Genomic DNA, 18,318 nt, shown 5'->3' on the forward strand with positions numbered 1-18,318 from the left:
CATTTCTAATACTTATAAGTCACCCCTAAGGTAGGCCCTGCAAGCCTGTAGGGCAGGGTGCATAGTATGTAGAAAGTAAGACATGTGGGCATTAAGTTTCACATGTCCTGGTAGTGAAAAACTCCAAAAGTTAATTTTCACTACTGTAAGGCATATCTCTCCCAATGACTAACACTGGGTTATCGTATTACATTTATTAAGTGCTAACTTTGGATTGGAAGCAGAGAGAGATATGCTGTTTAGAGACAAATTAATTGTAATTTAAAATCCTTACAATTTGGAAAATGACACGTTTAGAAAATTACCATTTTCCCCTCCTAATCACTTGTGTCTTTTGCCAGTGTCCTGGGTTACATGACTGTGAATGGCTCTGCTGTTGGGGTTTGTGTTTCCCTTCCAGATAGTGACAGAAAGGGGACTAGATGTAGGCAGGATAAACCATCCTGCTACAATATGTGGGGGCGGAGCTGTGCCCTGCACCACTTACACTTCAAAAGGCTTGCCTCCAGCACACACATAGGACCCTGGACACCATCCTATTGTCACCCCAGACAGATTGGGGCTTTGACAGAGGAAGGGAAGAACCTTCCAGAACAAGATGTGGTGGTAGGACAGGGTGTTCACCCACAAACATAGAACTGCCTTTCTGCTATCAGAGCACTACCTTGCTGCTTGAGGGCTGCCTTGCCCTCTGACAGGGAAGACTAGACCTGGTCTCTCCACCTCAGTTAACCTAAGTGACTCCAAGGGTCAGTCGTCTGCCCTCCTGTCAGAGCTACAGGGACACAACAAGCTCCAGAGGCATCCATGCAACTGCCCAGCTGACCTGCTGCACTGAACCAGCCTGGGCCTGAGTCCTTCTGGCCTCTTCTGGAGTTGGTTCCTGATCCCTAAGAGGTCTCTCCTCAAGTCCTAGACCCTTGGCTTGCATGTGTTGAGCTCCTCCTGAGAAGAAAGGGGGAATCTTGACGTTTTTGGCTCTTCACAACAGTGACCATGAACGGGACCCCTCATGCCAAGACTCTGCTGCTAGTGACGACTGCCAACATGAAGCGTCAGTGAACCCGACTTCACATTACAGCTACCGCAAGCGATGACCAGCAACGTGAGATCTGCACTCCTTGCTACAACAAGGACAGCACAATGTGGCCTCCAACCCAAAACTCCAGCAACAACCATCTACGAGTCCTGACTAGGTCTTCGCGCCTCAGCAATGACAGCCCATCTCGCCTGGCCTGCCTCCTCCACTACAAATGGAACTCTTTGCATCGGACTTTGAGAAGGTAACTTTTCAGTAAGGCTAACCTGGTCTATGTATCCAGGTCGCATGCCATCGTGGTCGGCCTGAACTTGTGACTTTCCACTGGTCTGGCACGATCGGATGACTGTGAGTGACTCTTTTTGCCTTTAGGCGCTATATCTACCTAAAATTGCATATCTCCGTTTCACTGAATTTTTGTCATTTTGGTATGATTTTATTTATTCAAATTTACCCTCGACTAAATCAACTTGGGGTTTTCTTGTGTTGTTTATTACTGTTTGTGTGAGGCAAACATTTTTTATACTTTGTCTCCAAGTTAAGCCTGACTGCTTTTGTGCCAAGTTACCAAAAGGTTAATCATAGGTTGAATTAGTGACTTAGGTGGTTCATACAAGGAGAATCTAGAAACGAGAAAAGGAAATCCTGGATGGTGTGGTGTGCATGGCTCCCATGACACTGTCTTGCCCAAAATTACCAAGGAACATCTAAACTATGCCTAAAACACATTTCCTCTCTCTTTTTATGGTGCAGAGCTCCAATGTTTGGGCCAAGGGTTGGCCAGCACCCAGGAAACTCATCAATCATGAAAACATCTGAAAACTAGTAATCTGTGAGAACCCAGGGTGGTGAAGCATGCAAGGATGGATTGTTGCCGAAAATGAATGCCGTGCTAATGTCAGGGTATGGGTTATTAACACAATTTTCTCATATTTATGGGACAGAATTCTCAATCATTTCAAGCCAATGCCACAAGTCTAACCAACCTGTATTACCACGTATAATTAGAAGAACGATATCCCACATATATTGGTGGGTCTAATGCACTTTGTAGGAACAGCTCAAAATTGAAAGTGAGTAGAGCACATAGACACTACATTTACTTCACACATTCCAAGTTTTGACAGATTCCTGTCTGGTACGATAGACCCACACACAAATGTAGGTACTAATTTCATCAGGATAGGTGTGGAAATTAAGGAATGCAAACCTTTTGCTGTTGCCAATATTCCGTCACAAAAATATGAGTAAATAGTGTTTTTTTCACACATAGGGGTATATTCTCAAGGAGTCACCGCCGAGATATCGGCACTTTATCGCAGCCAAAGTCACGATAAATGTATCACCCCATTCACAAGCCGGTGCTAACAGCCCATATCACCAGTTAACCCGCGATAGCAGCCTAAAAAAACATTGCCACAGATGACCCTTGCAACTATCGCTCATGACATGCAGAGTAGGCGTTCCCATGCAAAAAACCGCGACAACACCACTCCACAACATTCACAACGACCAGCCAGATCGGCGATAAGAACTCAAAACAGGCGATAAGGCACGTTAGCAGAAGGAAACTAACACCTGCTCTGACCTGGTGTAAAGTCGGACGGCAGCCGGCACCAGAAAAGGGAGCCCAGCCCAGACCCACACCTGAAGGACAACAGATGCCATGGAGCTACTGATCATGCAGCTCAGGGCCCCAATAGGACTACAACTATCCAACCCCCACCACCCCCAGGCCCACCAGCACCCCTCGGATTCCCCCCACACTACCCCCCAGAACACCACAGAGGCAGTGCAGACACAGACCGCGGACCTTCAAAAAACGCACCAGCCTAACTGACTTAACACCAGAGTATGTCATTGCCCACTACAGGCTCAAAAGGACAACCATCCTCCGCATCCTGAACATCATTGCCCACAGGCTGATGGTACCAACACAGCGGACAACCAACATCCCTCCCCAGACAAAGCTGCTGGCTGTGCTGCACCTGTTGGGCTCTGGTACCTTCCAACCAACAACCGCCAGAGTCGGAGGAGTCTCACAGCCAGCCCTATCAAAGTTCTTCAAACCTGTCTTGGATGCCATTATCAGCTTGGTACCCCAGTACCTATACCTCCCCAACACTGCGCAGGAACATCTGGAGACCAAGCAAGGCTTCTACACCACAGCTGGATGCCCGCACGTGTTGTGGGCAATAGACTGCACACATGTCCTACTTGTGCCCCCTGCCGACACTGCACACAATTACCGCAACAGAAAGCACATGCATTCCATCACTTTGCAGGCAATAGTGGACCACCGGGGACTCTTCACCAATGCCGTCACCAACTACCCAGGCAGTGTGCATGATTCCTACATCTTCCGACAGTCCATCATCAACCGGTGCTTCCAGGATGGCTCCTACGGAAATGCTCTGCTCGTTGGTAAGTACCAAATGAACACACCACACACCTCAATTCCACAATCATACAACTCACAACTCTGGCAATGCATATGTTACAAACCCACGTACATGCCAAACAACATGCCCACCCACCAGACACAACAGCACAACCTACTCTAGCAACCTGGCCTAGCCCTGTACATGAGCGATCAATGGCATGGCACCTCAGCCACACATTAGCAGAATGTGGGAAGAGGAGGGAACCAGGCATGTGCGTAGGAGGCGATGTGACCGATGAATGAGAATGTTCACAATGCCGAGTGTAGCGTGGAAGCGATGGCCAGACCACACACATATCCATGTCGACATACACCGCTGGTGTATGGAGTGCAGTGGACAGTGGACGCAACCATGTCACCCCAGCCAGTGGGGAAGAGCCCAGAAATGTAGCTTGTTACGTCCTCTACTATAAGCGTGAGTGGAGTGGGCTGGCCCGGCATACGCCAGGCCAGCGTAGGGATGTGAATAAAAATCATGTACCTCTGGGCGTGGTCCTCTTACGGAATGCCCAACGTCTCTGCAAGGGCGGCGCTCCTCACCCCACCACAAGGCCGACGCCGTTGCCGTGAGCGGTGTTGCCTGCGTTCCTGTGCGCCTGCTGCACCCCGGGCCGCAGGTCCCCTTACCAGTCCTGTCAGGCCCTGCGCACCCAGGCCTCAATGCACACATGCCGACACTGGCGTGTGTCGAAGAGGGCCCATCACGTGCTGGTGCAAGCTCCAAGCCCGAATGCCGTTAACCTGGCAGCCTCCTCAGACCATCATGGCCTCCGTGACACAGGCCCGCAGTACTCCCTTCTCGTTGACGTACTCCACCGGCATGCACGGCGGACAAGTAGGTCACGCATTTGGAACTGAGTCTTGATCACACTATGGCAGAGAACAACAATTATGGCTGATTTTATTTCACTATACTCCCTTCGATGTGGTGCCACCAAGTCTGTGCATAGCATTCCATCCACACGTGTTTGTAGGCCCTTGATGACTACGCCGTCGGCCTACACTGCGGTCCAGCAGGCCTCACGCCAATCCAATCCAGTCCGTACCAGCCAGGACTCGTCATCGTCACTGACTGAACACCTGCTCTGCTCTGGTGCTTTTACCTCCGTCAACCACAAGTCACCCCCAAATGCCATGTCAACGTTGTGTGTTAGAGTTCCAAGAGGAGCACGCTGAACTGCGTCTGGCCCGCGCTGACCGCTGCTTTGGACCAACACTGCAGTTCAGTAGGTCACACATTTCTAACTCAGTCTTGATTTATGTATGGCTGACTTGAGGTCATTGTACAGGCCTCATCGTAGACTGCATCCCCTTTCGGCCCCAGTGCCACTAAGTCTGTTCCCTGGGACCCATGGACACTTTCTGGTTGAACTTTGGTGGCGACTGAGTCCATGGACTTGGGGTTGTCGTCACCATCATGTCGGTGATACTGACTTTGTGGCAAAAACAATGCAGTGGCATTCCACTCCTTCATTTGCTGCTTCCGGACAGCTTACACCCTCTGCATCATGCCGTGGAGGACACCTTCCACTGTCCCCCGCAACCCTCCGCCACATTCACTTTGGACAACGATGAGGGCCCGCTCAGCTCACGTGGCCCATCTCTCTGCACCACAAGTCACCGTCCCATGGCGGGGTGCCTGTGCCGGCCGCAGTGCATCCGGGGCCACTAACTCTGTGCAGCTCAAGTCAGGGACCCTGTTTTCTGAGATATTGGATGGCCTCTGAGATGATGGCCTTGGGATCATCAACGCCATGTGTCTGTGGCCCTGCGCTGTCCGCTGCTTCTGGCCTCAACTGCGTTACACCAGGGATCACACATCAAATCGAGTCCTGAGCGGCCCAGACGATGCATCACCGCAGGAGGCACACGCCAGCACTGCCAGGTCCACCTCCAACCGCCAATTGCAAGAGTCGAAACAGTCGTACTGGCAGACTAACAGAGTTGCTCACACCTGTGGTGGATGCCATCATCTGCCTGATACCCTGCTTGGCACTCCAGGTGCCCCAACCTCAGTGCACTGCAACTCACGGACACTTCTGTTTGCATATTGGGTGACTTGCTCGGGCTACCTCAATGATGCTGCGCAGTTGTCTCTGTTATGCTGGTGTTTTCTGTTTCTGTTTCACTGCTGTTCACTGTTCAAGTTTTTGCCAACACCAACATCTTCTTGCGGGCTGGCTTTCACTCACCCCACACACATCCAGCACAGGCGTCACTATACATGTGGCCCTGCCAATAAAGGGGCCGTGCGCACGCGCCTGTGGCCAGTGTCAAAAGCTATCTGCATGTGTCCTTGTGTTCATAATGTATGCATGAGGCCCCCGGGCCCGACAACATTACATTGTGTTGTGTACAGCGGACGCCAACATGTCACTGCAGGCAGCGTGTTAGACCTTGTACATGTAGCTTTATCATCACCCACTCAATACGTTAGAGAAGTGTACTGGGCCATCGTACGCAGGTCCAGCGTGGGTGTGTGAATGATAATTGCGTGCCTCTGGGTGTGGTTCAGTACTGTAAAAGTGCACATGCATGTGTCTCTGTCGCAGTGTGGGTATCCTGGGTGTGGTGTAGGTGGTCCCTGAGGGGAATTAGACAACCACGCATGTGGTCTAATTCGTGTTCCATGGGTTTGGGCCCCACCCCCACCTGTTCAGCCACCTTCTTTTGTCATTCTGACACCTGGCATTGGAATGAGATGTGTGCCTAGGTGAAGTGTTGGGAGCCAGCCGTGGTGGTGGGTGCTTCCTGCTGTGTGGTCTGTGCAGGGGCTGGGGTCTCCTCTGTGTGGCTTGGCTGCACTGCTCCTGGGGGTGGGTTGCCTAAGATGTCCATGGGCTGTTGTAGGGCATCGGTGCCGATGGTGGGGTGGTCCTCTCCAGCATCACTGATGGGTAGTCTGGCCTGCTCTGCTGGAGGTGTTGTTTGTTCCTCTGCAATGTGAAGGGGAGATGCATGTTGACATTGTGTTGATATGTATGTTGGCGCATTGTCCTTGTTTACATGCAGACTGTATGACTATGTACATTGTGACTGTTTGGGAGGTGCTGGATTTTGATGCGGGACAGTGGACATTTGGACTACATGACGGATGTGGGTTTGCACAAGTACATTTCATCCTCACAGTGTCCTGCTCTGTTAGATGTGGTTGGCCTGTTTCAGTGCATGAGCGCAGCCAGTTGTGTCCTCTGTTCCGCAGTGTCGGTGTTGCACTTTGTGCCACATTGTCGTCAATGTGGATTTGCTGTTATTGCTATGTGTGTCTGCTGCTGTGTGCCATGGGGGTAAGGGACATGTTCCAGGGTCATTGTGGGTGTGCAGTGTGCTACATATCGTTGTGCATGTGTGCCATTGTGCCCATATCCCCCCGTCCCCCCAGTCCCTGGTCGTTACCCTGTTGATGTTGTGTCAGGTCCTCTCGGGCTGTGTCCTGACTCCCACCTCCTTGCAGCGTCTCCACACTGATGACTCAGTTTCCTCCAGCTCCTCCTGTGGCGCAGGACTCCCCCCTCCTGTTGCCATTGCTGCCTTCCTGTTGGCAGAGGGATTGTGCTTGGTTTGGCTTTTCACATCATGCCAGCGCCTCTTGTCCTCCTCCATTGAACTCCCCGACACTCCGACTGCGTTCACGGTGGTATAATTGTGTGTCAGTTGATGGTAATGTTCTGTCACCTCCATGATGCTGATCTGCTTTTTCTGCAGAATGCACCCCGTCTTCCTCTCACTCTTCTCCTTGGCCTTCCCCGACCCTGTTGTTCCTTGCTGGTGGCTTGTGGGGCTTGTTGGGTTCGCATTGGCCTCCGCACTCGGTGCGGGTGCATCCATGGTGCTACGCAGTTGCTTTTTAACTCCCTTTTATTTCTGTGGCTTTTATGGTGCATTTTCCCGCATGACGCATGGGAATTGCAGGCCTGTGGCTGGTTTTCGCTGGTTTTTGTGTCGCGATTGGCCTCATAGCAACTTTTTGGGCGTTGGTGTTTTGCATTTTTGTGGCGTTGCGTTGACTTTCTCGCTGACTTTTGACTCGTTATCGTGGGCCTATCGCATGGTGCCGCTGTGTTGAGAACACCACGTTGACAAGGTGTTATTTTCCCGCGATAGACTGCGATGTGAGTAGTTGCGTTAAGCTACTTTTGTGGTAGTTATCACACGTTCTTGAGAATATCCCCTGGGGTTTTGTGTGTTTTTGGACAAGCCGACAAACACTATATAGCTCTGCTGGATGTAAGCCTATAATACTTTTGTCGATTGCCCTTCAGTCAGTGGAAAAAATTACAGATTAAAATATTATCACCTATTACTATTTCGTCCAACTTATTTTCACTTTTCTTTATTTCAATGGTTAGTTTATTTGGGAAACCCACTAAGAATCTACACAAACGACTTTTGCTGAATTCAGAATTTGATAAACTTTTCAGAAATCTATATCTTTGCAGATTCACTCATAGGTTTTACGCCTCCCCACACCCCTACCCCACAAACTGCAAATAGGTCGAAACTGTTTGAATAAGAAATATTGCCCACCACTTAGCAAATTGCAAGAACTGTTGTGAAAAAGGTGCTTTTTTACATAGCTACCTGTTTCAGAAAGCTGGAAAAAGTGTGATCTTAGCACAGCAGACCTTTTGTGGATTTCATTTTAGAAAAAAAAACCATGTACTCATTATAAAACAATGTTCTCCATTTAAATAAAAGAAAACAATATATATTGCCACATTTTGGAGGGCAGTCCACATTATGTAGAGATTCCCACCTCCCAGGAGAGAATCTGTGCATTTGTTCAGAAGAAAATAAACTTCCAAAGTGGGAGCTTGTTTCATTTGAAGTAAAAGTATTTGTCCCAGTGCGCAGGGAGCTTTTTCCCGGCAAGTGGGGCCAGGTATTATTTCATTAGGGAAAATGAGCGACAGTAAGCCTGTCCCCAATTGGGGAGGACAACCATCACTTTGAACCAGCAGTATTATGGCAAATGGACGGCTGCGCCTGGGGTTACCACTGATGACCCACTGGTGGCAAGGCCGGACTGGGAATCCAACGCAGCCCTGGCAACTTTGTAGGAGCAGCCACAGGGAAGTTCAAGCGTGAAGAGCGGCTGCTTTTGTTCATGGGGGGCGATATTGCAGCACCGCTGCAAAACTGGCCCCCAGTAACAAAACCTTCCCCACCACTGCAAAATTAGCCTCCACCCTTCCAGCCTCAGGGAAAATGCCCGATGCCTGCTACGGCCAGTCTGGTCTTGACTGGAGGGTCCGCCAATAGCAATCCAGAAATTTGTCTGACTAAATAGAGCCGGGTGACTGCATTCAGACACTGGTTAGATATCCGGTTAGTGGTATTCAATGTTTTCATTCAGTTGAGTAAAAGACAGATTTCAATGAAGGTTCAAATGCTCAAAACAATCCGCGTAGTTATTTATATAAGCCAATTGGACAGCAGGCATTAACGGTTCAAGTGCTCACAATGGTCAGCCATGTGTTCTTTCAAAGCAGTGCATCATTAATACTTGGCATGAATTGAATCGAGCATGTGACCAAAGAGATCCAATCAAACGTTTTACAGTGAGGTTCTGTAAAAGTTACATCTTTCCTCAAAGTTTTTGAGAAAAATGGGCACATAGTGCAATTTATATTTTACAGAACATTTTTCACATAAATCTGCCAAGTTCTGTCCCTCATTCTGATCACTGCTTAATTTGTGCTGGTGTTTGCTGGTGCTCGGCACCACACTTCGGGGCATATTTACATGCCCTGTGCCCTGCTGGAACGTCACATTTTGGGATGTTCCATATCTACAAAGCCACAGAAAGCCACCCAGTTTTGTTTTTCATGACCTTGTAGATATGGAGTGAGGCAAAGCAGCGCAAGTCACTGTCTTGCCTTACTCTTCAACACCCATGGAATTTGACGCTACAACAGATTTACAACATCAGGTAATCCGCGGGCAGTGCCAAAACCTTACACCTCCCTAAAGTAGGCGTAACAAGGAGAATTGATTACATTTCTCCTCGTTTTTCCTCTTTCCACATGTGCTGCATTCTGCAGCACACATAGAAAGAGGAGAGCGCCTCTCATGATTGTTTTTGTGCAAGAGGGTGCCCCTTCCTGCACAAAAACAATTGTGCTAACAGCCGAGACACCCTTACACCATCGTGCAAGGGTGCCTGCATTGGCGCACAGCTCTAAAATGTGCGCCGGCCCTGGCTGAAAGGACAGGAATGCACTGTGAATGCTTATCCTTTCGAATAGGTGTAGGGCAGCACAGCAAAATGATTTGCAAAACTGCCCTATGCCAATTCCTTGTAAATAAGTCCATAGATGTTTTAAAACTTGAAACAGTTATAGAAACTCAGGGGCATATTTACAATACCCCTGAAGCACATTAATGACGCTGGAGCATCACTGTTCCTGCCCATATTTACAAGGCCACATAAAGCCACCCTGTGTGGCTTTTCATGACCTTGTAAATATGGCTCCCTTTCATGCATTACTCTGCTTGAAAGAGGCGTTCCCTGGGTCTTACTGTGGGTGTTCCCATGCAACACCCAGGGAATCCGACGCATTCCCAGATTTTGAAGTTTTCTTAAACCTGGGACTGTGTCAGATTCCTACACCTCCCCAGGGGAGGCATAAAAGTGGTGCAACGAGGAGAAATACCTTTATTTGCCCTTGTTGTTTGCATTCTGCAGCTCACATAGAAGGAGGAAACACCATCAATGCTTATTTATGTGCAGAGGGGGTCCCTTCCTGCACATAAACAATAATCCCTACATTGCAGAGGCCCGGGTGTGGTGCAAGGGTGCCTGCGTTGGCACTAGGCAGTCTATTGTGTGCCAGCGCAGAGGGAAGCACAGGAATGCATCGTATTGCTGTAAATATGACACATCCCTGCAGTTTCCTACTGAGGCAGATGGGCACAGCAAGACAGCTTGCAGTGCCACACTGCATCACTTTCTAGTAAGTATGGCCCCTATCTCGAAAACAGGTACATATTTGTGACAGACCATCACATGGTGGCAGCGTCACTCTATTGGTAAAAAAGCACATTAGCAAAGTGTTTAGCAAGTCAATATATGTTTAAATAAAATAATACCAAAGTGCTCAGGCCATTCGTGGAGCTTTTGGTCGCCTACTATGGTCCTAATAGCACATTTGCAGGACTGTTATGGCTGGTCCTTGTTTTTGGAAGTACCTGCAAAGACCATAGGGGTGCAAGAAGTACTGTCCTCCTGAGAAGTATCTTGGGAACTGGCACTTATTGTTTTACAAATAGGCAATGATTCTGACGTTCGTACATACACTTTGTGCTTATTACAGTGTTGTTATTTCAATCACTTTGCACGAGAATGCAATGCCCATGGAACAAAGGATCTCATTGGCTCATGCAGTGTCTACTACACAGATTCATTACACATGCCATTTTACAAGTACTATTCTCTCATACCTTAAATAAGTTTAATAATAATGTGTTCAGTTTCTAATGAATGTACGGATTCAGCAAGTTGAATAATTTGGCAAGTGAGAATGTGTATTTGGTGAAGCACCACCTTGATGGCTGCCAAATTGCTGATGAAGGTTAGTCCTGACAAAAAGTCCCATTTGTACAAAGTCACAGAAACAAAAATAACACACAGGACCGGTATCCAATCCTGGGTCAGAGGCAAATCAATTAAATAGTTGTATGTTTTGCCCCAAAAAAACCAATAACACAATCCCAATTTTAAAAATATAAGGAATGAAAACATGAAATATTTAAGGGTGTGAACTTTAGGAAGGAAAACATGAAATATTTATGGGTGTGAACCTTATTATGGTTTCTGCAGTGATTGGTTGACAAACGTAGAAGAGCAGCATGAGGAAGATAGAGAAGAAAAAGTAAGGTGCCAAGGGTACAGAGAGGTAGGAAGAAATTTAAGTTGGAGGGAAAGTGGGACAACTCAAAACAAACATTGGCAAAACCAACAGGTGTGGATTTTGATGTGAGATTTTATTTGATAATAGCTGAGCAACTATTTTGGTGTGATGAACCCAGGAGTCCTACAAAGAAAATCCAACCATGAAGCAAAATCGCGTGATACAACAGTGGGACATAGGTGCAGAGCTCCGTTGATCAATAGACCGTATCAGCAATGGTAATCTGTACCCTCGCAGAGGAGAATTATGGTAATGACTCATAAGAGGAACTTTGTATTGAAAACAGTGAAGCAAAAACGCATGCATAGCAAATACATATTAGTTACTTAGGTCTGCACTGTCACCAGATGTAACCTCGGTACCTCAGTAACATGTACCAGAACTGGGAGGCAATTTATATTGTTGATCAAACAATATATGGGGACAGTTTGGTAGCCAAGAATAGTAATTTAAGTTGCGTGGGTAGGCATATAGATATAGTAGTACTACACAGCAAGGTAAATATGTGTAAATCCATGTATGCAAGAAAAAGGAGTATTGTACATGAAAATGGAGTAGGTATAGTATGCATGAAATAGTAGTGCAAGGGGGTTAGTGTTAATATGATGTTAATCCTTTTTAATGTTAGTATTATTACCAAAGAATTGCGGTTTCGAATTGTTGTTTAGAATGTTAAAAAAATGTCAGTATTGGTGGAAACTGACAGTTTAGTTCCAAAGATGATTTGCTTAAGCTAGGGTGGCTATTGGTAATTATTAGGTTTTGTTACCACAAAACTTGAATGTGTTCTTTACAAACAATGTGTTAATAGTAGTGGAACATAGAAAAATTGAAAATGTTGCATTTTTAGGAAAGCCTAAGTGTGAACGTCTCTACTTTGTCAGATGCCAATATTCCAATATTTTTGTTGCTTTTTGAAGAAAGCCTATGTCCTCACCCATTCTTGCTTTGTGAAAAAAAAAGTTGTTCCAACAACATGTTATCATGGCTGCATATTAAAACAAATAAAATGCAAAAAATCAGCATTAAAAAGTTGTCATCCTCACAAAGTAAATGCACACATTGGACTCAATTGTCATGATGGGACAATGTAACCATCCACAGAATGCCAAGACCACATCTAAACCACCCTCCAAGCAATAGAAAACCATGAAGTATACATTAAAGCCAATGTCTGAAAAGGACTGACCTTACCCCTAAACAAACTCTGTCTCTCTCTCTCTCTCTCTCTCTCTCTCTCTCTCTCTCTCTCTCTCTCTCTCTCTCTCTCTCTCCTCTCTCTCTCCTCTCTCTCTCTCTCTCTCTCTCCTTCACCTTACTGCGCTTCTTTGAAGAACTCATGACAAATCAAGCTGTCCAATCCCAAACCTAAAAAGGGGAAAACTACAGAGCACAGCAAGAAGAAAGGGGAAAGTAATAGGAAGGGAAGAGAAAAGGACCAAATGAGTAGGGAGTTAAAGAGGTGGTGATTGAGAAAGATATCGGGGGCACGCCAATGAAGGGAAAAAATTAAGGAGAAGGAGAGGAAGAGAAGGAGGAAAAAGGAGAAGACAAGGGCGAGGAGGATTTTGTTTTATGGAAGGAGGGAGAGAACCAACAGAAGCCCAAAAACATGAGAAAGTGGCAGTGTAAACAAAAGTAATAGTGCTGTTCAGTGGAGGGTATCCCTTCAACAAAGACCACGGGAATAGAGACTTGATGGGATCTCAATGAAAAACAAGCATTTGCAATGCAATAGGTCTCGCATTTGCGAGAGTTTGAGCTATTGGCATTGTAAATGACAATGCCCTTAATTTGTGTTTTGAAAGCCTACAAGCGGTGCATAAACACGCACATTGTACTTATAGTCGTTGCTTACGAGAAGCAAGGCTGGCAGTAACTGCTCCTGTTTTAGTGCCAGCCTTGCTTCAAATAAGCAAGCACTATAAGTACAAAGTGCTTGTTTACACACTGCTTGCTGGTTTTCAAAACACACAAATAAAAGGCATTGTCAATTACAGTGCCAATAGCTCAAACTCTCGCAAATGTGAGACCTATTGCATTGCAAATGCTTGTTTCTCTTCGGACTACAAAGTCAGACCATTTTGTATAGTTCACTATGTGACAATCTTGCTGGTGTACAGGAAGTGTGAAAGGAAATGCTGTAGGATGTCAATTTTTTTTTGTAACACACAACAAAATCCAAATACATGTAAATTAACTGTGCAAATATTTAAAAATATAATCAGCCATTCGGAAAGCTCAAACAAAGCACAAACTTGCGCTCTACATACTTTTATTGGTAAAACTGCAGGTCTGTGCCATTTTAGTGGCTATTTCAATTGTAAACATGCTGTCTTCAAATGACAGCACACTACCACCCCATGCTTTAGTAATACATTTGTGACAATGTGCTCCAAAATACACCACCAGCTACACACCACACCCTTACCACTCCCCTGCTGAATGGGTGTGACTCATTTGCTACACTTGTTCCTTGTGTGAAGCTTGGCTTTTTCACAATCCCTATGACTTTAGTGATGAAATATTAATGGGAGCACCCTCACTCTGGAAACTGTTCCAGCACCACTGAGGGGAAGTAGTGTGGGAGTAAGGGCAGGCGGTGAACTCCGCTCCGCCAGCAAAGTTTGCAGAGCTTTAGTAACTTCGCACTCCGTTTGGAGTGCAAAGGTTTCCAAAACTCCACCTACGCAGTGGAGCGGAGTTCACCGGTTAAGTAGTGGTAGACTTACCTTCATCGCAGATCCATGTCCTCTGTCCTGCTCCTGCTGCTGGGCCTGGCTCCACTTCCGCTGCTCCGGGAGAATTACAGTTCTTCCTGCAATTCTCCCGGAGCAGTGTAATTTCCCAGAGCAGCAGAAGTGGAGCCAGGCCCAGCAGCAGGTGCAGGACAGAGGACACCGATCTGGAAGTAAGGTAAGTCTTCTTTAGTTCCTTACTCAGACTATGCAGGATGGGGGGTGGGGGGCTGGGGCTTTCCCTGGAGGGGGAGGAGGGGTAACTCCGCCAGGCCCGGAACTCACTGAGTTTTCTAGTAACTCTGTGAAACTCCGCAGAGTTCCACTTTGCAAGCTCCGCCCAACCTTATGTGGGAGGCGGATCTAAACCTTCCCCAGACGTATTGTATACACACGGTGTGCTACTCTGCAGCCTCTGGAATGGGAAGCACTGCGTATCCTTCCCCAGCCTTTGGCTCACACTAGAAGCACACACACCTTATACTCTTGTGTTCCAGTGGGGAGCACAGCTAGGGTTGACACCTTTCTCAGAGAAAAATACCGGCCATTTGTTCACTTTTTAATGTTCTGCAAAGGCCCACACACACCTTTATAGAAAATAGTCTGTGTTCAGGGCCTTTCGGTCTTTGTTTACTTTTATCATCAGTCAGGGATCATTACAGCTGCTGTGTGACATTTTAAAAGTGCTGTCTTCTTATATTTACTGGTTAAAGTGTGTACTGAGACGGGGTAAAACAAAACACACACAGAAGTTATTTTCTCAGGTTTTGTACCGGCTGGGATAATAAACTATTGGTCATGCCAGTTGGCAACCGTAAGCACAGTATGAGGCTGGACTACCCCATCTCTAGATCTAATGTATACACAGCTTGTGCTCCTGGGCAGCTTCTCGAATGGAGAGTAGCTCGAAGCTTATGCCTGCCTCTGACCAGGCACAAAACGCCCCTAGGGCTCAAAGGGCTTCAGTCACCATCCACCCCCCTTCGTGGGTGTCAGCCCGGGCTTAGACAGCTTCACGGGCACACACACAGACATTTTTTGAGCTGGCAGCCGCACTGAGCACTTCACAGGTCTTTAAAAGACCATTCGCTTGATAACAAGGGTTTGTTGTTTTTTCACCCCTTCTTAGAGGCCCTGCATCTCCACTCTGCCTACTGCTTGAAGAATTACCCCCCCACTCCCGAAATGTGGCTCTAGTTGCGCATCTGCCTCTGACCCACCACTAAAGGACATATACTTCATACTCTTTGGCTGCCTCTTGGAGTGCCATGTGTACAGGTTTCACCCCACCCAGCTCTGTAGCACACACACCTTGTGCTACTGTGCAGATTCTCGAATGAGGAGCCCTACAGCCTAGCTCACCCCTGACCCAGCTGTGTAGCACATATACCTTGTACTCCTGGGCAGCTTCTCCAATGGGGAGAACCCTGTGCTGCTTGTGATCACGTGACATGCTGCAGACCACACAGATGGGCTCCTGGTCATCTTCACAGAACAGTTTCAGTTTCTCTTCGTGTTCTCGGCACATATTCGCCTCCTGGGGGGGTCCCACTTGGTACCTGAAGCTGTTTGGCGATTTCTACCATGTTCGCCATCTGCCTGTTGGGCCAGAGGGTTTTATTTTGAGATATTTCCCTGCACTTAGGACAGGGGAAGTCTGTCTGCAGCCCTCCCAGCACCGAGTGATACAGGATAGACAGAAGGCATGTCCACACTCCAAAGACACGGGGTCTGTGAAATATTCCAGGCAGATGGAGCACGTGGCCTCTTCTTTCAGGCTCCGGAGCTGGTTTGCTGCAGCCATGTTCCTTCCTGCCCGTCCCGAGAGGAAGTGTTGAAGTTAAGTTTTGTTTCTCCCAGTTTGTGAAGTGGGAGTGTCTTTCCCTCCTTCCTTACCCCCCTCCCACCTTAACCAGCTGCTGCACCTGCACAGAACTGCCCTGAAACCTCCTGCAGCAGAGCAGGGACTGTCTGTGGATGAGCTGCGATCATGTGCAGCAGAGCTAAAGTGTCTGTCTCTAACCTGGGCCTGTGTGCAACAGAGCACGGAGTGTCTGTAGATGAGCTGCGATCGTGTTCGGCAGCGCCGAAGTGTCTTCATCTAACCCACTGGTCGAAGTGGAAAACAAGCATTTGCAATGCAAATAGGTCTCGCATTTGTGAGTTAGAGCTATTGATGTTGTAAATGGCAATTTCTTTTTTACCTACACGTTTTATTTTTGGAGTGAATGTATGTAGTGTGCAAAATCCCTTGGAAAGGTCCTGCACTTCGTAATAAATATATTGAAAAAAGACGCAGTGTGGATTGTGTCAACAATTGCTTGGCACGTACCTCATGGGTGAAGTGTCGCCACACATGCACACTGTGGTGCTTTAATAATGCGAAACTCATTAATAAAAGTAGTGCTTACAGACTAAACAACACGATCGGCTTCTCTTTCATTTTCTGGACTATTTGACTCACTATCCTGCGTCTTGGTTATCGCCAAAACACTGGGAGGCAATGAAGTTTGCCAATGGGGCGGGGGCAGGGGAGCTCCAGGGGTACATGAAAATGTATTAATTGCCTAGTTGTCAAAGGTTGCCCGGTGCTATTAGTTAAAAGAGTGCAGATTTCATTAGGATATTAAGAGTACTTTACTCGAATCTATGAGGAAATCGACATTAACTAAACAAAATGCCAGAATGCGTGTCAGTTTTCACAGTGTTTTAGACAGTACTGGTTGCTTAGTTTCATTGCATTAACTTTTGTATTTACTCTTTTACACAGCATCCAAAGTAGGTTACCTAACCCCAAAGCCCCGAGTTGTTAAATGACCCATAGAAGGGAGTCTTTTACAGTTGAGCAAATGTGTCCAAATGTAATTTTGGTAGTGCCATGGAATGATCAGCCAATGAGGTACTCGATGAGCAGTTATTTAACTACACGTTCAAAACGTACGGTATTGTGGCTGTTGTTTGTTTGTACCCAACCACCTCTTTGAATGTGTTTATTAACACAGAGGTTCATCTACCAGACAGTGCTCACAGAGGGGAGACTAAAGCACAGAAAAAAATGTATTCATTTATCCTGAGTGTGAAGGCACCTGGAAGGCATAGGTGCCCGCCCAGAGAGGCTAGGGATCCTAGCGCTTCTACAGACTCTGCCTTGCTCCTCTGCACCAGAAGGGCACAGCTCAGAATCTGCCGTTTCTGCTAAGAATAGGTGAGGGGGATGAGGTTGGGGCATGCGGGAGTTGCCGGAAGATTTCCAGGTTATTGAAAGTGATGATTCTGACGTGAGGCAATGGAGACTGACTTTGTCTGTTTGTCTGCACCAGTCTATTTTTCTACCATCTCCCGGGCTCACTGTCATGTATCCATTCATCTCTCTTTGTTAGAGGTGCGCAAGCCAATATATTAATTAGCAGGTAGAGCCAGCCGGAGAAGAGCCAAGCGTATATGAGCCAGTGGGCGAGACATGAAAATGATCTGCATGTTAATCATACAGTAAACATGATGTAAATGTGCGTTTCTTTAGCGCATCACCTCAGTATACAAGATTATAGCACTGAATTGAGAGGAAGTTATTAAAAGTGCTTGTTTTAAGCATAAGTTAAAACACTGCCGCTCCTCCTGCCCGACAACAATGCCATTTGTGAACTAAGAGACGTCAGTTGCCATGCATACCCTGAATGTTGCCTAGAGTCTTATTATATTTAGAGTAACATTAAAATCTAGCTTCATTAAAGTTTTTGTACAGCACGCATCTTGAACGCACATATTTCAAGATGGCAATAATAAAGATGAAAACGGAAATGCCGGCAGGCAAGAAAACACGAACGAGAGTGGGGGGGGGGGGGAGGGGCAGGGGAGGTTGAAAAGTCACAGACTGATGGAGGGGGCGATGGGGTGGGGAGACAGGGAAGAAAATAGTGTTAGGAGTAAAGGGGCTAATAGCCATGGAAGGATACAAATGAAGAATGAGGAGCGACTAACAAGCCTCAAACCAATCGGAAGGCAGCATTTAAGACAAAAGCCAATGGGCAGAGAGTGGGAGGAGCTTCCACGAAGCTTCCACACCGCAGTATATACTGCATGCTTTGCAAAGCGCTGCAACGCTAGGCGAGACCTAAAAAGACTTGAGAGAACGTGTGTTTAGATCCAAAAGGCATTAGTGAGTTTTGACAACATGGTGTATGCTAT

General features: G+C 47.0%; 1 protein-coding gene across 4 annotated transcripts in view; it reads right to left on the minus strand.

Moving 5' to 3' along the window:
* KCNT1 (potassium sodium-activated channel subfamily T member 1) overlaps positions 1-18,318 on the minus strand; it is a 1,722,207-nt gene that overhangs the window by 79,131 nt on the left and 1,624,758 nt on the right. The window lies entirely within an intron of this gene.

Source organism: Triturus cristatus, chromosome 1_2, assembly GCF_964204655.1.
Source record: "Triturus cristatus chromosome 1_2, aTriCri1.1, whole genome shotgun sequence".
Lineage (NCBI taxonomy): Eukaryota > Metazoa > Chordata > Amphibia > Caudata > Salamandridae > Triturus > Triturus cristatus.